Source organism: Zophobas morio, unplaced genomic scaffold (assembly GCF_036711695.1).
Source record: "Zophobas morio isolate AGI-343-1 ecotype UQ-CSIRO unplaced genomic scaffold, CSIRO_AGI_Zmor_V1 ptg000033l, whole genome shotgun sequence".
NCBI classification, from domain to species: Eukaryota; Metazoa; Arthropoda; class Insecta; order Coleoptera; family Tenebrionidae; genus Zophobas; species Zophobas morio.
In genome coordinates this window covers 516,712-539,292 of record NW_026972138.1, presented here as the reverse complement: position 1 = coordinate 539,292, position 22,581 = coordinate 516,712, and the positions used below count along the sequence as shown (strand labels likewise).

Below are 22,581 nucleotides of genomic sequence, written 5' to 3'. Positions count from 1 at the left end.
AAATCGAAACTGAACTGTCGAAAAATACTAAAAATGGAAAAACCGAGATGTCAAGAAATCGGGAAATCGAAAAATCGAGAAATCGGAAAATTGAATATTTCAAATATTTCAAAAACCTAAGAACTGAAAAACTATAATCTATAATCTAAAACCGACACGTCGAACAGCAAAAATTGGAAAATCTTACATTAAAAAATTCGAAAAATTGAAAAATAAAAAAATCGAACAACTGAAAAATTGAGAAATCCAAATATTGAAAAAGGAGCAATACTCGGCTTTTTCTTATAAAAAAAGTACTAGTTCATATATAATTGTTTTGTTGCAGCTTGTAGCAAATCTAGAAAAAATCGTTAAAAAAAAGCTGATAGAGCGAATTCTAGGTGGATTATAAATTCATTATTATCAGTCCCCGTCAAACATCCATGGATTCTGCACATTTGAAAAGACATTCAATAAAAAAACATATATCTTTTTATACAGGAAAAAATTGCAAGAGTCGTGTTATTTTCCATAATAGTAGACACATATATTGCGTGTTTTTACAACTGAGTTGATTCGTTAAATTTTCACGCTTGCATTTTTATTGTGCTCACGTTTCACTGTTGTTGTTATGTACGGTCTATTGGTTTTAAATTTTACAGTGTTTGTTTTAACAATCAATATTGATGATTAACATGGGCTTGTTTGCATTTGGCAATTATTACCGCTTTTCACCACTTCTGGCAACTACGTGCCGAGGTTTGCATCATCAAAAATAATGTTACACAGTTTTTGTGAAAATTATAGTACACGCAGCATAATAAGATATAGTGTCCAGTGCAAATGCTCGTCCTATTCCCCCACTCTTCCAACCGGTGATGTCATCGTAAAACACTTTGACAATACGGAACTAGGGGCGAGTTTCCCGTGATTCCGGCATTTATACCGTTTATTGCGCTTATACAATTCGACGAAAAAGCCTCTTCCGTATTTTCAGATTCCGCTTCCCGGGTCCAAATATGTTTTGTTTCTCTTCTCTCCGTAAGCACTCCTGCACTGTATCCGCCACAAATTAGTCGTATTGTTCGAAGAAATCTATTCAATCCGATAATCCGCAGCCATACCCAAATAAATGGTTTCGGCGGTTTGTTTCTCTGCACGCTCCGCCTACAAAGGCCCGTAATGTTGGTTTGATTACATTAGCAAGAAAAGGAATCAAAGCTCTCGAATACAATTGCCAGTGCCTTTGAGAGAGTGAGTGCCTGCGCTGCACAAGCCGGCAATAACCGTGCAATTTGCATATGCACTCTTGTAACCTCAATAATTGCTCCGTCGCAGCGCAAATCTGCGAAACGTATAATATTTTAGAGTGTATCTGCCGTCAATTTGCATTTTTATGTTTCGAGTAAAATTTTTAGCCCCGAGCGAAATGTGTCAAGCAGAATACACAAATTCCGAAACGAATCTCTTTGTTCACTGTTATTGCTTGTTTGTGATTCGTTCGTATCGCGAAAGTAACCATTTTAAAAGAAAAACACTACGTGGATGCATTTTTAACAAAATGAAAATTGGCAGGTCGATACGGCTAATACAATGTTCGAAAGCTTGGTGGATTATGGTGGGTTATTCTAATTAAGCTAATTTTCTACTTCCCGAGCGTAAGCTAAGATGTATTGTAAGTCCTATATTTGTGGTTTATGAATCCGTGTTGAGTTTTTTTTTATAAATGAAAATAATTTCATGAACGAGCTCCACCGGCCTTTACCAAATCAACAACGTCGACCACACCTGTAGATTTCATGTTAATAATTAATAATTAGTGCGTGTGGGAAGACAAGCGGTCGCTGAAAAAGCAACAATTTGATAATGCGTGAGCGCGCAAGCTCCAAAAGCCTAAATATAATTAAGCCGCAGTCAGAGATCGCAAAAGCAGATGTTCCCAACCACTCCAGTTTATTTATTTTGCTGTAGACGTTCACGCACAATGTAGGATATCACGCACATTCTCACGCAGATAATGGCCATAATTTATACGAATCGTTGAGGAAATATTCAATGGAACGGTTGCACCGAGCCAGATCGGAGCCATCAAATGGGGTAATAAAGTAACCCGTATTACCTCCGGGACGGATTAATTTCTCCCGGAAAAAATCTCGAGCCGGGTACGTGAGGGTCCAAATTAGCTAAATTGATTTAAATGGTGTAACCCTTCCTGAATTTAATATAAAATTATGACCAGCATGCGCGCTTTCAGCATAAATTGTTGACAAAAGTTACACGCTGTCCGCAATTATTATTATTACACAGAACTGCATAAATCGGTTTCGTTCGTACCTTAATGTTAAGTTCTTTGTTGGGGATGCGACACAAAGAACGGCTGCGAGTTTTGACATCTCGCAAGGGATGCAATTAACTTTTGCGAAGTTCGAGCTTCTGGAGAATACAGGTAGTTGATGTTTTAGAGCTCTTGCGCTAAGATAAATTTCGTTTAATGAATTCCCTAATTAAATTTTTGCTTTGTCTTGGACTTAATCAAATTTATTATTACGAGGGACGATATTAGCGCGAATTAAACAACAGAATGCGACGCCCAAGGCGGAAGAATCGCAAGAGTACGCAGCAATAACAGTCCGAGGAGGAATCGCAGAGCTGCAAACTGGGCCATTGAGACTATACTGTCTATAGTCAGAACGTTGTTTTTGTAGTAGTTGAGGGTACGTCTCTGGCCCGGGATTCTACCTGCTACCAATGCAGTGTCACTTCTGAATGCGTTTGTCAAAATTTCCTAATATGAAAGGCCATGAATTTAATGAATTTATTTTGGTTGTGGACAAAAGCATGAAAGTTTCATATTAATGTATCTGAAAAAATCATTTGTTTTTTGATCGTAAGTTTAGAAAAAAATTCACTTCTAAAAAAGTTGTCTCAAAATTTGTTGGTGCTATCAAAAAAACGAGGTTGGAAGTCAGTTCTAAAGCTCGATCTACATGAAAATGTATTTAGTTAAGTTTCGAAAATGATGAAAAATCGGTCGAAATTTGAAGAAGCGGACGTTACTTTTAGGGCTGAAAATTGCCATTTATAAACTCCCTCGCCAAGTTGCCGTCCATAGCAACATCGATGTTCAACTGTTGCCTTATTTGAAGGGGTTGTAAAAGAAAAATGGAGGATTTAAGTTGATTACTACAAAATTTACCATTTTAGATATGTTTTAAGTTTCTTGTTGTCGAAATAAGTCTACACATATTAAGAAAGAAACGGCAAAATGTAGCCCCACCCACCCGCCCTATCTCAATTGTGATGATTTTTTTTATTCATCGTGAGTCAAAAGGGCGGAGCTTAATTGCAAAATCCTTTATTTCTCAACGAGAAATTAAAAACATGTTGTTGAGTATCGTGTTGTTCAACGAATGCTATGTACATTAAGAAAAAGATAAAACCAAAGAATAAGCCCCACCCATACCCGCCCCGATCTCAATTCTCAATTGTGATGAACTTTTCATTCGTTGTCAGATCGAGGGGCGGGGCTTAATTACAACATCCATATATGTCTACAAGAATTTACCATTTTAAACATGTTTCAAGTTTCTAAGAACAAAAAAATCATCACAATTGAGATCGGGTGGGCGGGCGGGGTTTATTTTTTGGCTTTTTTTTCTTAATATACATAGTATTCTTTGAACAACACGATACTCGAAAACATGTTTTTAATTTCTTGTAAAGAAATAAATATTTTGCAGTTAAGCTCCGCCCCCTTGGTTCATGGCGAATAAAAGAAATCATCACAAGTGAGATAGGGTGGGTGGGCGGGCTTACATTTTGCCTTTTTGTTTTAATGTATGCAACCTTCGTTTCACAACATGCAACTTAAAACATATTTAAAATGGAAAATTTGTATAAGGAAATATCGATTTTGCATTTAGGCTCCGCCCCATAATTGCAAGATCCATATTTCCTTGCAAAAACCATTTTAACCATGTTTTAAGCTTCTTGTTATGAAAAAATGGCTGTGTATATTAAGAAAAAAAAAGGCAAAATATAAACACCGCCCACCCGCCCCCTCTCAATTCTGATGATTTTTTTTACTCGTCGTAAGCCAAGGGGCGGAGCTTAATTGTAAAATCCTTATTTTTCTAAGAGAAATTATCGTGTGAAATATGTTCTTAAGAAATCGTGTTATACAAAGAAATCTAAATATATTAATTAAAAATGAAAACCAAAAGAGAAGCCCCACCCATCCGTCTCGATCTCAACCGTGTTGAATTTTTCATTCGTTACCAGACGTAGGGGCGGAGCTTAATTGCAAAATAGATATTTCCTTATACAAATTTGCCATTTTAAATATGTTTTACTTTTCTTGTTGTGAAAAGAAGACTACACATATTAAGAAAAAAGGGCAAAATGTAAACACTTCTTATACAAAAATATACTATATACGAATCTGCTTTCAGTTTTTTCGCTTAACGTTCAAATTTTCGCAAAAACAATTGCACGGTATAATAATGTTATATTACCACCACGAGATATATGAGCTCTCTATAAAAAATTACCAATTGAAATTCATCACAACTGAGATTGGGGCTGGTGGGTGGGACTTAATCTTTTTTTTTAATGTATAGAGTTTTCTCTCAACAACAGGATAATTAAACATGTTTTCAGTTTCTTGCTGGAAAAATAAGATTTCGTATATTAAGAGAAAAAGACAAAATATAAACCCCGCCCACCCACCCAATCTCAATTGTGATGATTGTTTTTATTCATCGTGAGTCAAGGGGGTGGAGCTTAACTGCAAAATCCTTTATTTCTCAACGAGAAATTAAAAACATGTTGTTAAGTATCGTGTTGTTCAAAGAATGCTATGTAAATTAAGAAAAAAATAAAGCCAAAAATTAGGCCCCACCCATACCCGCCCCGATCTCAATTCTCAATTGTGATGAACTTTTCATTCGTTGTCAGATCGAGGGGCGGGGCTTAATTATAAGATCCATATTTATCTACAAGAATTTACCATTTTAAACATGTTTTAGGTTTCTAAAAATAAAAAAAAATCATCACAAATTCACAATTGATATCGTGTGGGCGGGCGGAGTTTTATATTTTGGCTTTTTTTTCTTAATATACATAGTATTCTTTGAACAACACGATCCTCAAAAAGATGTTTTTAATTTCTTGTAAAGAAATGAATATTTTGCACTTACGCTAGTATGATCCTTCTCTACGTATAAAAATGTCCTAATAGACAAAAGGAAAAACTTTTGTGCCGAAAATTGAGAAAAATTTCTAATTTTTTATGGAAATTTTAACGATCGCTAATAATGTAACATAAAAAAAGTTGTGTAAAATTTATTTTTCCTAAAACTTGCCTAAAGCGCCTATTTTGCCATCCCCGTTTTTATCGCCTATTTTGGGCCCTATTTTGGCTTTTTTAGTCTAAAATCCGCTCTTTAGCCGATGAATAATAAACTAGCGCCAATGCCGCAACATGTAGAGCCCAAATTGAATTTTTCCATTACCGGCGCCGTACGTTAACGGTCCCCTATTTTCGCGGGCGTAGATTACTTGAAATGCAAGTGAATTAAACGGATGTGGTTTGTGTAAAAATGGCCCGATTCAATGCCGACATAATTTTGTTATACGCCACTTCAATTCAATTACACGCCCCCGGATTAGCGAGAGCCCGAGCGTCGAATTTATGTGAAAAAATCCTGTTGTGGGCATAACGACTGATGAAAAATTCACACTTGTAGCCAGACTTTACGTGATTAGCCGGCCGTCGGTTCTAACGTTCGGAGTACGTTACATTTATGTAAGCTATAAATAAATAAATAATACTCGTGTTTGCTTGTAAACAGTAATTTGCAATGTTTACGTACATGAATTATTAGAGCGCGAATGTGTCCCTCACGGCATAAGTAATGTAACTAAATTAAGTAATGTGACGTCATTAATTCAATTCCGGCCTAATTGTGCGGATGGTGGATATGTGCTGAGGGAATTACGCAGAGACAATTTGGCTTTTGAAAATGTGCCGCTGGGGCACTAAAAACGATACGCTCGATCCGGCTCTGTATTCTCGAATTTCGGAACGCGTGCTGTCGTGTTACGTGACATTTCACTGAAGCGACTTCTTACAGAGGTCGGCCTAATACGATAATTTCGTTCAAGGGAATTAGAGAGGCAACGACGACATAATTTTCTTTTCGTTTGGAATACATTACCGAAACCAGACGTCATTGTACACGCTTTAAAAAAATATGGACGTTCTCAACTTCTCAGTACATGCTTGCTGCGATTGAAAAAGTAAGAATTATTGGTTGCATAATTCATAAGACATGGAGATTAAAAATCAGGGACATAATTTTTGATCACACAGCTTCCGTCAAACCGTAATTCCGCTTAATTCGTACCCCGGTAATGGGAACATTAATTGCCTCATTACCCCCCATTTCGAGCCAGATGCACCGCTGTCACGATCTTATCATAAGCTTATTAGCACGATGTCATTGTCTGCACCCGTAATACGTGTTCCGAGTGCACTCAGCTTAATGCACACGACCACGTCGCCAGAACTGCAACCCGCAGCGCACATTTCCAAACTTCGCCAGTATTTTTAAGCCCCCGAATGAGTGGTCCGCCCCCTTACAACAACTCTTAGCAAGCAGCAACACCGCAACTAAATGCGAACACATGCTGCTTGCATAATTCATTTTGCAAGTTTCGTCTTTGCAGAGTTGCCCAAAGACGCGAACATGTTCTCGGAAATGAGAAAGTGTAAAACAAATACCACTTTTGCGTCCGAATGGAAACGGGGTTGTGTCAGCTTATAAATTGCTGGATATGCCAGCGTTACGTTGGCAGCACCAAATAACAAGTCGACCAGATGACCGGATCAAAGTCGGGGCATTCCATTTGAATTCTGCACGGTCCGGGTTAAAAGCCCTTTCACAAAATGGGAAGTAAACGGTTTCTCTATTTAGGATTGATAGACAGTTGCCAGGTTTACGAGTCGGTGATTTTTTGCCCTTGCGCTTCGCTGCTCAAATATCAAAACAGATATACTGGATCGCGTGGAAAAGGGCCGCGAAGGGCGAGTGTCGAAGGTTAGTGTGCTTATAAAAAGGGGAAGAGGGACAACGTGCTTTACACGTTTTGAATAAAAATGTATCTCCATCAGGAATTAAATCAACGTGCTGGACGACCAGCGTCTGACAAAGAAAAAGAAACGTCCAAAACGAGATCTCGGTGTTTCGTGAAATAGTGAAATCTTGTTAAATCTTAAGTTCACTACGAAGAAAAACCGTCAAGACTTGAGATTATTCAAATGTTTCAAACATGGTAGTGGGTTGTGGAATTTGCGGCCTACACCTTTCAGTGTGCGAAGATTGATGTGTTTAGTTGGTTGCATACAAACAAGGGGCATGTAAAAAAGGAGTGTTTTTTCCTAGGGCAAACCATTAAACAAATTTAACTTTGAGGATTTTTTTTTCGTTGTTTTTCGTATGCATATGTTTCGAGTGAGTTTTCCATATAAAAATGTTTTGATCCACATCCACATTTTAGCGAGGACACGTATATCAATTTGAATAAAATGACGCCATCACACAAATTTGATTTCTTTTTTCAAAAATCTGCAGGTCATCTACATATATTTTCGTATTCTAGGGGCCACGAATTTCGAGAAAACACCAGAGTAGTCATCCGGGAAGTCAAAATGGAATAACACTTTATCTTTTCAGGGTTTATATCTACACTAAGCAAGCATTTATATTTTTGTTTCACAATTTTTAATTTTTTCATACAATGTTTTCTAGTTGTCAGTTTTAAATTTTTAGGTCTTTCAAGTTTAGAATTTCGCAGTTTTTCGTTTTAAATTTTTCCTTTCTTCAACTGTACTTACTGTTTTGCTATTTTCAATTTCAAATATTCTGTGTAATTTTTCAAACTTTTAAATTTTAATTTCGCAATTTTACATTTTCGTAATTTTTATGTTTAATTTTTGTTTATTTCAATTTTTCGATTTGTCTCCAAATTTTTAATTTTTCGATTTGTAATTTTTCAATTTTTAAATATTTTAAATTTAGTTTTTTCTCCAATTTCTCAACGTTGTTTTTCGAATTTTAATTTCTGATTTTTCAATTTTTCAGTTTTTCAATGCAAATTCTCGGTATTTCGACTATTCAGTTTTTCCATTATTTAACTTGTTAATTTTACAGTTCTTTCGATTTTTATTTTCTCGATTTAATATTTTTCGATTTTTCAATTTTACATATTTTCATTTGTCGTTGTTTTCGATTTAGAGATTTTTCGTCCCTCAATTTTTAATTTTTGTGTGTTTCAATTTTTCTATTTTCGATTTCCCGAATTCTTAAACTTTTCAATATTTCGTTATTACAATATTTCAATTTCTGATTTTTGAATTATTTTTCGATTTTTCTGGAATCATTTTTTTTCCATTTTTAGGTATTTTAATTTTTGTTTTACAATTTTGGATCCTTTTGTCTCTCAATTTTTATTTTTCTATTTTAAAATGTTTCCTTTTTTCAATTTTACGAATTTGTTCAATTATATTGTTTAATTTTTCAAACTTTCGATTTTTCAATTCCTCGATTTTTAGTTTTTCAATTTCTCGATTTTCAATGTTTCGACTTTCAGTTTTTCAATTTTTACTTCCTAAGTTTACGTTTTTATAAATTTTATAGATTTTAAATTGTGGGCTTTTAATTTTCCAACCTTTAGTTTTTTTTATTTATAATTTTTACATTTTTCAATTTCTCGATTTAAATTTTTAAATAATAATAATTTATTTACAGAGTGTTCATTACATAAAACAAACAATAATTCACTATAAATAAAAAGTTAATTCACTTTAAATTAACTTTCGATGTTTTGTTTATTTTAATTTTTCGATTTGTATATAGTTTTCGGATTTTTAATTTTTCGACTTGAAATTTTTTAATTTTTAAATATTTAAAATTTTCATTTTTTACAATATCTCAAACTTGCTATGTTCCGTTTAATTTTTGATTTTTTTTCATTTTTCAGTTTTCGGATCATTTTTAGGTTTTTCATTTTCAATTATTCATCAATTTCTCGGTATTGCGACTTTTCAATTTTTCGATTTTCGATTCTTTCATTTTCAATTTGTTTGTTTTTTATTTTCTCGATCTAATATTTTTGGATTTATTTAGATATTTTAATTTTTCATTATTTTCAATTTTGCGATGTTTCGTTGCAATTTTTCGATTGTTCAATTTTTAGTTGTTTTCGATTTTACGATTTTCCTTCTCAATTTTTAATTTTCGGATTTTCAATTTTTCAGTTTTTGGAAAATCATTTTCTCGAATTTCAATTTAACTTTTCGATGTTTCGTTGTTAACATTTTTCAATTTTTCAGTTCAGTTTTTCAAGTTTCCCTTATCCAATTCAAAATTTTCGATTCTTCAATTTTTGAGTTATTTTAATTTTTCGTTTTCAGTTTTGTGACTTTTGTCTCTCAATTTTTAGGTTGGTTGGATTTTTCAATTTTTCGTTTCAATTTTACGATTTTGCAATTTTTCGATTTTTTAAATATGTATTTGTATTAATTTTTTTTTATTTTTTATTTTCGATTATCCATCAATTTGTCGGTATTTCCGAGTTTTCAATTTTTCGATTATTTAATTTTTCGATTTTCGATTCTTCAATTTTCAATTATTCGTTTTTTATTTTTTAGATATTTTGATTTTTCGCTGTTTTCAATGTTGCAATGTTTCATCTCTCAATTTTTAATTATTAAGTATTTCAGTTTTTTTATTTTCCATTTCTCGAATTCTTAAACTTTTCCGTTGTTTCTAATTTTACGATTTTTCTTCTCAGTTTTTAATTTCTCTGTTTTTCAGTTTTTCAGCGTTTCGATTTTTATTCTATCGAATTTCTGTTCTTAAACTTTTCGATGTTTCTTTGTTACAATTTTTCAATTTTTCAGTTTTTGAATTTTTATTTACCCAATTAAAATTTTTCAATTCTTCAATTTTTAATTATTTTAATTTTTCGTTGTTTTCAATTTCACGATTTCGCAATTTTTAGATTATCCAATTACACTGGTCAACAGCTAAGCTCTAACTTTTATTATAGCAGACAATTATTATTTAATTAACAATTTTAAATGATATTATAAACGGCTAAACCAAAACTTAGCTCTCATTTAAAAGTAATCTTAAAATATTATCCTTTGAAAAATACAAAAATCGTACTATTAAGTAATAGGAAACTTTCTATAAGGTGTATTTTTTTGTGATCAAATTGCTACAAACTTCTTGGGAAACAATAAGAAAACTACGTTTAGTAAATAGAAAACATGTTATCATCATATAAAAAATTTAAAATTAACATATTCTTAAAAGTGCATTTTATGTATTCGCATCTTGATTTTTTCCCCAAAAATTATGACGACGTGAGTGACGGACATGGAGAACGCTTCCATCTGGGCATTTTGTCGATAGAAAAACGTTATCAAGATCGATGGAACACCTAAAGGCTCGCAGAATACTGCGGAACCATCAAGCGAGAGATCTCCAATGAAATCTATAGGAGGCAACCCAAAAAAACGTCAGTCTTAACTGTTTCTTTTGTTTTTTTCGTTTTTTAAACTACAATCGTTGTTTTTTTCTTAATTATGGTTGTTCTTTTGTTAATACATCACTTTTTGCCGTTAAAGATACAAAAATTAAGTTGTTTTACCTGATTTTTTGTTTTTAGCATCAAATATGCATTTTTCTTTTTAATTGAGCTAAGTCATAAGGTTTATGCCCTTTGTTACAAACACAGAGACAAATTAAACGAAAACATTACAATTATGTCAAAGTTAGAGAGAAAAAATTGAATTTTGTTGACCAGTGTTATTGGGCGACTGGCTGGCCCCACGCAATCGATTACAACACTTCCTCAGCTTACGCTTGGGAAGCAAAATGTATTTATATATTTATTGTTCTAAAGCATCGCTTTTTCTTAAGCCTTAAGAGACTTCAAAAGCGTTCTGTTGCGATATAAAAAGCTGACGCTTTAGAATTGATCGGACTGAATATAACGCGAAATTTTATCCCGTAAAATAAAGAATTCATTTTTCCCAGTGGGACGTAATGAAAAATATTCACATTAAAACGCACAAGCATTTGCTTACGTCTTCATCGTTCTAATCTTCGGTCAACACACAATGTTAACGATCCAGAGAGCCAACTAAATGACGTAATTAACCATAATTGGTCGGAATAAAGCACAATTATATAAACCCACCCATTTTTCTATCCGCTAGAGTTAATTAAGTCGATGAAATAACATTCTGTGTCTGATTTTGAATGCATTCCTCGCATGCCAGTCGTAATTATTATTAAGTACATTCATTATTAATATTAATGTTTAATGAATTATTGACGTGACTCGGTATGTGCAGCTTACATCATATGCAAATACCTAATTAAACCAAGCTACCTGGCGTCAATTATCAAAACATCAAAGAGGAATTAGAGCTTGACGTTGTACGTAATAAAAGCGAATCGTGTTTAGGTATGAGGGGAAAACGGAGCCTGAAGGTGACAGTACCTACATAAATGTCTCTGATATAAATAAAATAATCCAAAATTTGTCAGTCTTAATAACACTAACACTAATACATCCGGACGGTTCCCAGTCTCCTTTCAAGAATCCCCAAATCATTACCAATCACAGCCCGCCCGTATTACAAAAATTTCATCAAATCCAGCATCCGCACAACAATATTACCCCGGCGCGCCAATAATTCCAACAATATAAATGCAAATTTTCATTTCGGAAGCAATAGAACGATTCGACCGACAATATCAGGTGCAGAGTAGTAAATAATGAGGCGGGTATCTGTCTTTTATTCACGCGATTTGATCGAAACCCAATTCCTTCAGTACCGCCATTACTTATACTGGTTGCACACGGATTGACGGAACAAGGGCCTAACACCCTTATCGGCTGATGAAGAAACGGCCGGAATTCCTTTTATGAAAATACTTTAGCAGCGAACGCCATGTTTCCAAATAAGACTTTTATTTCAATTTTATGCGGGAAATCTGTTTAGAATAATGTATTCCGGTTCCCAGACGACACCAATTTGTAATTTGTATCGTCTCAATTCAATGATGCCGCGACTTCGCCACCAGAGGCTGGTGTGAATAAGGATTAAGTTTTCATGAGGGGCGGGCCGGAGATGCTTTTAGCTAGTTTTGGGTTCGCGGGGACGTATTTTGTTGCGTATTGAAATTTTGAGAAACGGCGGATGTTTAAAGATAAATGTGATCGGTATCAAACGAAGACAAATTATTTTAAGGTGTTTGTGTTAATAATCATGCAATAACATTGTAAATGTGCAATTTATTTAAATATCGATTAGAGCGAACAAAACAATTATTTGTTTTACTCAAAACTTCATAATCACATACCGATGTTTTTAATTCGATATTCAATTTGGGTGCGTTATCTAAATCGTTTCAAAAACGCCAATGTCAGCTGTCTGTGTAATAAATGTTGCATTTTGGTCTACTTCCGTTAATTAACTTGTCAACTGGAGTTTCTCATAATGACGTGCACGAATATTGATTAAATTCTAGTCGACAACGTTGACGTAACTTACTCACAACAGTCAAAGCTTGCAAGATCATTTTTTACAAGTACATATAAGGATATTAGTACTAATTTTTGTGAAGCTTTTTTTTTAATGTTTTGTAGAGGGCGACAAGTCCTGAATTTCAAACGGAACTCCCAAGTCAACACATATTACAGGAAGTCAGTAAGTCGCAACTTGAATCCAGCTAAGAGTTTCCGTCCAGATATTTACAACGGCGCGTTTTGTCATAATATATCTTTTAAATCCATAGTTCTTAGAAACCGATCCTCATCATTTAACTGTAAGCACACAACGCGATGTTGCTGTATTGAACCGAATATAAATTTCTGCACAGCAAGCAAGAATATTGCAATTTGGTGAATAAATAGACCGGCCATCCAATAAATTTAGCAATATTTTAACATTAGATAGGTATATATCAAATATTAATATCACATTTAGCAGCTACAATATTTATTTATAATTTGTGTCTGACCAATGAAATATATGGTTGGCAACCATGTGGAAACGTTTTTTACATCCCCATCGTAAGCTAAGGAAGTATTGTAATCGAGTCCATCGGGCGACTGGTTACTTTTCATGTTTTCTCGACGTTTCATGACCCCTACAGTACGAAAAAATAAGTCCGCGTTTCGGTCTGTCTATTAGACAGACAATAAAATCGAATGCCTTGAAATCTTACGAACGTTTTAAGGTTATTACCCGTTAATACAAGGGGAAATTTTTCGATTTTTGAAATTCATGAACTTACGGTTTTTCAATTGATGCTTTTAAAATTTTTTGAATCTTGAGTTTTACAATTTTTCAATTTTTGGCGTTTCTGAACATTCGATCTTTCGATTTCTCAATTAATCGAATTTTCGACTTTTCGATTTCTGAATTTATTGAATTTTCGGCTTTTAGATTTTTCGACTTTTTTGATTTTCCCATTTCTCGAGTTTTCGACGCCTTGATTTCTCAATTTTTCAGTTCTTCAATTTTTCGATTTTTGAACTGTTCAACTTTTTGATATTTCAATCCCCTGATTTATTAAATTTTCAACATTTGAGTTTTTCTTTGAGTTTTTCGATTTTTCAATTTATCCGATTTATCAATTTTTCTGTATTTTAGTGTTGAAACTTTTCAATAAATATGTAATCCGATTTTCCGTTTTGATTTTTCAAATTATTCGATTTTCTTTTTATTTCGATTTCCAAATGTCCCGATTTGTAGATGTTTCTATTTCATGGTTTTTCGATTTTTCAGCTATTCGATTTTTCCATTTTCCAATTTTTCGATTCTTCAATTTCTCGATTTTTTAATTTAAGACTTCTCACTTTTCTATTTTTCGATTTCTCAATTTTTCGCTATTTCAGTTTTATGATTTTTCAATTTTTCGATGTTTAGTGTTTCTAAATATTCGATTTCTGGATTTTTTGAATTTTCGAATTTTTTTGATGTTTCGAGTTCTCGACATCCTGACTTCTCAATTTATCAGTTTTTCAGTTGTTCAATTTTCGATTTTTGAATTATTCAACTTTTCGTTTTTTCCGATTTTTGATATTTGAACTTTTGGATTTTTTTATATTTTCGATTTTTCGATTTTTCAATTTTTTGATTCCTCAATTTCTCTTCTATTTTTCAGTTCTCCGATTTTCCGATTTATCCGATTTATCAATTTTTCACATTTCAGATTTGGAACTTTTTATTCTGTAATTCGATTCTCCAAATTTTCGATTTTTCGTTTCGGTATTTCTATTTCTTGATTTCTCGATTTTTTAATTTTTCTATTCTTCAATTTGTCAATTGTTTGGTTTCAAACTTTTTCGATTCTTTGTTTTTTTTTTATTTTTGGCGTTTCTAAATTTTCGATTTCTAAATTAATGGACTTTTCGACTTTTCGATATCTGGATTTTTTGATTTTTCGATTTTTTTGCCTTTCCCATTTCTCGACTTTTCGACGTCTCGATTTCTCAAGTTGTCGACGTCTCGATTTCTCAATTTTTCAATATTTCAGTTTTACGATTTCTCAATTTTTAGATTCTTCAAATTTTCGACTTTACTATTAGATTTTTCAATTTTTTCATTTTTCCATTTCCCGATTTCCATATTTGTGGATGTTTCCGACTTCTCGATTTTTCAGTTTTTCAGTTGTCCAATTTTCGATTTTTGGATTTTTCAACTTTTCGATTTTTGAGGTTTTTGATATTTCAATTTTTGGATTTTTAAAATTTTTTGGATGTTTCGAGTTCTCGACATCCCGACTTCTCAATTTATCAGTTTTTCAGTTGTTCAATTTTCGATTTTTGAATTATTCAACTTTTCGTTTTTTCCGATTTTTGATATTTGAACTTTTGGATTTTTTATATTTTCGACTTTTCGATTTTTCAATTTTTTGATTCCTCAGTTTCTCTTCTATTTTTCAGTTCTCCGATTTTTCGATTTATCCGATTTATCAATTTTTCACATTTCAGATTTGGAACTTTTCATTCTGTAATTCGATTCTCCAAATTTTCGATTTTTCGTTTCGGTATTTCTATTTCTTGATTTCTCGATTTTTTAATTTTTCTATTCTTCAATTTTTCAATTGTTTGGTTTCAAACTTATTCGATTCTTTGTTTTTTTTTTATTTTTGGCATTTCTAAATTTTCGATTTCTAAATTAATGGATTTTTCGACTTTTCGATATCTGGATTTTTTGATTTTTCGATTTTTTTGCCTTTCCCATTTCTCGACTTTTCGACGTCTCGATTTCTCCAGTTGTCGACGTCTCGATTTCTCAATTTTTCAATATTTCAGTTTTACGATTTCTCGATTTTTAGATTCTTCAAATTTTCGACTTTACAATTAGATTTTTCAATTTTTTCATTTTTCCATTTCCCGATTTCCATATTTGTGGATGTTTCGAGTTCTCCACGTCCCGACTTCTCGATTTTTCAGTTTTTCAGTTGTCCAATTTTCGATTTTTGGATTTTTCAACTTTTCGATTTTTGAGGTTTTTGATATTTCAATTTTTGGATTTTTAAAATTTTCGATTTTTCAGTTTACCGATATTTCAATTTTTCGATTCTTCAGTTTTTCTTCTATTTTTCAGTTTTGCGATTTTTCCGATTTTTCAATTTTTCACTTTCAGATTCGGAACTGTTCATTATGTAATTCGATTCTCCAATTTCTCTATTTTTCGTTTCGATTTTTCGATTTCTTAATTTCTCGATTTTTTACTTTTTCCATTTTCCGATTGTCCAATTTTTCGATTGTTTGGTTTTAAAATTTTGCGGTTCTTTAATTTTTATATTTTTCAATTTTTAGCTTTTTTAACTTTTCGATTTTTAGATTTCTCAATTAATCGATTTTCGACTTATCAATTTCGGAATTTTTTTCATTTTCGACTTTTGAACTGTTGAACTCTTGATTTTTCAAGTTTTTGATATTCCAAGCTCCTGATTTTTAATTTTCGACTTTTCGGTTGCTCCATCTTTCAATTTTTCGCACCTTCAGTTTTTCTTTGACTTTTAAGTTCAGTTTTATGATTTTTCAAAATCTCGATTTTTCACCTTTTCGATTCAATTTTTTGATTAAATATTTGTACATTCCTATTTTTAATTTTTTTTAATATTTCAATTTTTCGAATTTTCGATTCCTCAACATCTCGAATTTCAGTTTTTAAAATTTTCCGACTTTTCGATTTCTCAATTTTCGAGCAAAAATCGGAAACAATTTTTATAATTTTTCAAAGAAGATTAATTTGTTAGGCTGCACTTCAGGGGCGAGGGAAGTTTTGTCTTCGACATTTTTTTTTTTCATTTTGTGTAATAAAATAGAGTCCGCCAAAAAGTGTACAAAAGTCGATGTTCATTATTAAGCGGACTCCACTTTCCTTTTAAAGTATACAAGTTTTTTTTAAGGGGGAAAATAAAGGATTCAAGTAATAAATTGTACGATAGTGTGCGAATTCTAATAAATTTGAGAATTTAAATTTCCATCACAAAATTTAGGTCCCATCATCGGACCACTTCTACACCAAACAGTGAATGTGTTCGTCACATCCCGTGGGGGTTTCCTGCAGCTCAATAGTAACAATTACGTCGACTTATTGTCCCTTTAATATGAAAACGGCTTTTGTCTGACACAAAATATTTCTTATTAAACCATCTTTGAGTGCTTTTGTGCGCCAAACAACAAAAGCCAATCTTCTTTTAAAATCACCGGCATTAAAGCTTGAAGTAAATAAATTTTATAATCGCGAAATTTGTCTGCTTTAAAAATTCGTTAAACCGATAATTCGGACGCTTTGTTTCCCCGATATTTGCCTAATGGAAATAGAAAGATCTACGTTAACCCTTTCCCGACACATTTCTGGTGGCTGTTCGCTAAATTCTTGAAGATCTACTTACGATGCGAAATATTGACGTAGAGGGACAGAGTAAGATTACAATCGACTTTTACGCAAGAACTACTGGATTTTTTCACGTCGCCCGTGCACTATTATCATTTCGATTTTGTTTATTTACCTCCCGGTGATCGGCTGCCAGCTCTAAAAATACCCCGCACCTTCTCGCATTCGAAATATTTACGGAGTCAATAGTGTCTATAGTAAATCCCGAAAATAGACGTACACGTAATGGAGCAGCGTCTAAACCGCGCTTAAAGCCAATATAATAAATCATCTCATCGTGGTTGGGCTCTCTTTATTATCGGCTCCTCGAGGAATCCGTCCTTTATGAAATTTCGAGCGATTTCGCATTCACGTATCGGGTGTTGGCGTGACAACTTCATAACTAAAAATAGCCCATTATTCAGTAATTGGCACAAGTAGATGTGATTCGGGGACGAATCGATAATGAATTTTTATAGTGCGTTCGTGCCGCGATGAACTTGTCACGTGTTTAAAGATCCGGAAGGAAATCCGGGAGCAAGAAAAATCGGCGCACTTTGTACGCCAGCGGAGCGAAACTGTTACAAGCTGTGCTCTTACTTGGCTTGTTTTTGCTCACAAGTACGCCGGAAAAGTGGGCGCGAGTACTAATTCGGGTCAGTGGGTGGGACGGAAAGATCATCTTTGCTGGGGAGTTCGAAGTTGGAGACGAAATGTTGAACGGGATTTGAATAAAAATGTTTCGGGAAATTTTGACTGATAACTGTGTTTTGGCATGGCTTTGTACGAGTTCTATTCTGAAACTGGTCGACAATGACAGTTGTTTTGTTGGGTGACTCATAAAAGATTAATTAAAACCGACTCAGAGAATGAATGCTGGTCAGATTTTGTCTTACGTCCCACGATTTGTTCGCTATCGACGACAGTTTGTCGTTGGAACAAATTCAATGGTGTCAGTTGCAAAGACGACACAATGGGAGAAAACTGGTGTCTCTACGTTTCATCCTTTCTGACATTTCAAGATACAAAAGGAAAACATTCTGAAATTTTAAAAAAATTTTCAACGTGTTTTGATCATTTTCACTTAATTTCACATTAGGTCATATAAATATTTGTTTATATAATTCGTTTCTCTCAAAAAAATGTTAATACTTCTTTAAGCAGTTAGCCATAATTCATGTTCTAATTGTCAAAAGTTACAAAAAAAAATTGGTCTAAAGAGTTTAGACAGTACTTCCCTCGCTGTCGGAAACTTGACGACTGCATGCCTATTGTGTTTTTTTTTCTCATTACATTTTTGTAGTGGGAATTTAAAAAAAAATTGCGATGACGTCATCAACATTTTTGCAAGGACACGTATATCAGTTGGGATAGATGTAGTGTAATACTAAGAATAAAATTATTATATTCTCAAATTTTCGGGAAAATGAATTGGGTCGTTTGAATATTGATTTGTAATAATCAATAAAATAACGAAACAATTTACTCACGTATACCTACGTATCAGAGGCAACTAAAAATCGTGTATGTATAAACATTGTTAATTTAAGATGACAGGCGTAACAGCATACGTGAGAGCCAAACACAGAAACTGTAAACAAAACGACCGTCGGTTTTATTGCTTCGACTTCCGCTTATTATATAAAACATTGGGTTTTATTTTAATTCTTGACGGTGAAATTCACAATTGGTTGATTATAAACATGTCTATTTCGCATTCGCGGAACCAAGTGACCGCATAAAACAAATGCAGATCTGTAACGTTAAAGTCGATGTAAATAAGCGTGCTACCCTTATGTTTCAACCGAGTTTTTCCTTTAACAAATTTTGTGTCTACCAAATTGGGTTGGTTGGGGTGTAATACTAATAATAAGTGTTGCCTTTAATTTAATCAATAAAATAAATTGACTTCATTAATTTTTTTGAACCACCTCTTAAGAAAATCTAAAAAATATGAATGGAATGATAAATCACAAGTACAAACTCATCATATTTTTTGCATTTTAGATAGGATTTATTCAGCAAAATTTAAGGGTGACGTCATCAATTTTTTTAGGAGGGATGAACAAATACATTTTGAACAAAAGTTTACCATGCTTATAATAACTTTAAAATATTCCCAAGATTTCAAAGCATTCGGTTTTGTAATTCCTGATTAAATCGATAAAATAAATTCACGCCTTCATTAATTTTTTTCAGTCACCCTGCATATGCAAATCCAAAAATATGAATGGAATGATAAATCACAAGTACAGACTCATCATATTTTGTACATTTTAGATGCGATTTATTCGGAAAACTTTTGAGCTGACGTCATCAGTTTTTTGTAGAAGATAACCAAATATATTTTGACTAAAAATTTATTATGCTCTTTATAACCTTAAAACATCTGCAAGATTTCAAAGCATTCGGTTTTGTAGTTCCTGATTAAATCAATAAAATAAATTTACGCATTCATTAATTTTTTTGAGTCACTCTGTATATGCAAATCCAAAAAATATGAATGGAGTGATAAATGACAAGTACAGGCTCATCATATTTTGTACATTTTAGATATGATTTATTCGGCAAACTTTCGAGCTGACGTCATCAAGTTTTTGGAGGGGATAAGCAAATATATTTTGACTAAACATTTATTATGCTCTTTATGACCTTAAAACATCTGCAAGATTTCAGAGCATTCGGTTTTGTAGTTCCTGATTAAATCAATAAAATATATTTACGCATTCATTAATTTTTTTGAGTCACCCTGTATATGCAAATCCAAAAAATATTAATGGAGTGATAGTTCACAAGTACAGACTCATCATATTTTGTACATTTTAGATATGATTTATTCCACAAACTTTTGAGCTGACGTCATCAAGTTTTTGGAGGGGATAAGCAAATATTTTTTGACTAAAGATTTATGATGCTCTTTATAGCCTTAAAACATCTGCAACATTTCAAAGCATTCTGGTTAGCAGATTAAAAATTAAATTTAAAAATGTTGTTTTATAATTTTGATTTTTTTTACAAAAATCTGGACGTTTCGGGTGAAAAGTCGATTCAGAGTTGTAAACTACATGTGTAGGACTATGTTATTTTATACAATTGAAAACCCATTTACTATGTACAATTTTGAAGTGACGTCATCGCTTTAGTGGTGGGGATGATTCGACAAATTTTGGTTAGCGTTTTACCATCTACATGATATTCTTAATATAAGTACAAAATTTCACAACAATCGGTCGAGTACTTTCGGAGATTATCTGTCTAATAAAAATCCGTGACAACAGACGGACAGACGGACAGACGGACAGACGGACAGACGGACAGACGGACAGACGGACGGACAGACGGACAGACGGACAGACAGACGGAAATGGGAGACCTATTTCTTCGTCTTCTAGGGGTCATGAAAGATCGAGAAAACGTAAAAGTAGAGAGTCGGCCGACGGACTCGATTACAATACTTCCTTTGCTTACGCTCGGGAAGTAAAAAACGTGCACACAGTAAAGACATTTTCCAAAAAAATATATAAAGTGAAGTTTATTCTAGAAAATATTATCCATTCGGGATTTTTTTCGAAAAAATCTGTCAAACAAACTGTCAAATAAACATTCAAATAGCTACAGTTCCAACATCATCATTTTAACAATAAATTTCATGGCCTACCAAAGGATTTTTTTTCGATGTCGTACAATTATTTTTGACCAAATAATCGCCATGTTTTAACAATTAATTGAAATTATTTGACATTGACAAAATTAAACTTTTTGTTTACCTGATTAAAAAATGCATCTGATAAATGGAACAGAAAACTACCAAACCAGCTCAGTTTGTCCAACAAATACCATCTGAAAAGAAAAAACTCGTCTAGGAAGCACTGAAATTTAGTGTCAAAAAAATATATGTTGGTATAATACCAACGCGGTCGTTACGCGGTTTTGACAGATACGGCCAAATAACTGCCAATCGCCGCATTAACATAATCACTTTATTAAAAAATTTCATGGCCTACCAAACGACTTGTTTTCGATGTCGTACAATAATTTTGACCAAATAATCGCCATTTTGCCCAGTTTTTCACAATCCTACTCTACGTCGAAAAAATCAAGAATGGATACCACATGATTAAAAAAAAACTCGTCTAGCAACCTGTGGAATTTATGTCAAAAAAATTGTGTTACCAGCGCGTTCGTTGTACTGTTTGACAATTACGGTCAAATAATTCTCAAATAACTCCAATGCATCATCGTTTTAATAATAAATTTCATGGCCTACCAAACGACTTTTTTCGACGTGAAACAATTATTTTTTACCAAATAATCGCCATTCTAACCATATGGCCACAATTAATTACAGTAAACTAATTTTAAGTTCAAATTTACATTAAACTTTCGTTAAATAGAATGACTGACACTAACATACTGTTGAAACAAAAAATCAGTGGTAAAAATGTGACCCTTGTACTTTTGAGCACATAGACCAGCAATAATAAATACGAACAAAATTTTCAAACCCAAAACACGGTTTCTCGAGTTCTTATACGTTCAAAAACATGTACGTATTTATAGGACTGTTATAAAAATGAAAATATTTCTCATTGAAAAGCCCCTTTGTAATTCTATGACTGAATTACAAAAACTTGTTAAAAGCTCTGTCCATCAATATGTAGAATCATCTTTTTTAACAAATCAACATTATTTTTTTATGATAAGTTATAATTCATCCCTCGATTACTAATGAACCACCATAAAAATTACATTACTGAAACAACTAAATTCTTGAAGAAATCGATACAACGTAATAGAGCCAACTCAAGGTTACCGAAGAACACAGAATCTTGGAAATTGTCTAACTCTTAAAAAATTAGTGTCACAAAAAAATCAGCGAAGGTCATTTCGATGTTTGTAAACACCAATATAATAAATTTCGTTTTGAAAATATAAAAAACAAACCCAGGACAAAGTGTGTTTTTATAAATAAAACACCGACAATCACCCCCATCCTAAGACGAGCCGCATCCGACCACCCCCGCCCTCTGATCTGATAAATCACCACAACCCATACGACACGCACCAACGCAACAAACGATCACAGGAGAAGAGATAATAATCGCAGACCCCAAAATAGCCCCCGTAATTAATTAGGCACCACATAAACCAACCCGGCGACGACGAATCCCCTTCAATTTACCTTGAAAAAGCGCCGATCTGGCCCTGCCTCAAACCATCACGACCTCCACCACATGGTAAGTCCCACCTCACGTAGTCACGGGGTAAGCTTGACTGACGAACACACCACCCAGCGTCCGAAACGCGACTGAACCACGGACGCGGAGGCTGGCGAGATCCTCGCGAGATGCATAAATGCCCTGCGCCACTGTATCGGGACTCTTAATTCCTCCTTTTTTTCCGGAGATGCGTTAGATTTTTTGCAAGCAGCGAATCATTTGTGTTAGAGGCCGTCGTTACAGGAGGGATTAAAGTGTCGCGCCACTGCGAAATTTATGGCCGGTGATATTTCAAGGGGGTTAGGAAACGACCGAAGTTGCGATTGAAGTTTATAGAATTCGGGTTAGCAGTTGCGGAAAGAAGTCGGACGGAGACCGGTGCACCGAGCGAGGTTTTGGAGG

The 22,581-nt window shown here is 33.5% G+C and overlaps 1 protein-coding gene across 2 annotated transcripts in view; it reads right to left on the bottom strand.

Annotated features, from left to right (window-relative positions):
• LOC135139786 (LHFPL tetraspan subfamily member 6 protein-like) overlaps nucleotides 1–22,250 on the bottom strand; it is a 198,865-nt gene extending 176,615 nt beyond the window's left edge. For both annotated transcript variants that reach the window (XM_064070122.1, XM_064070121.1), the window contains exon 1: nucleotides 22,143–22,250. The gene's annotated coding sequence lies outside the window, so the exon portion shown is untranslated. The remainder of the gene's footprint in view (nucleotides 1–22,142) is intronic.
• Between the last annotated feature and the right edge of the window lie 331 nt (nucleotides 22,251–22,581).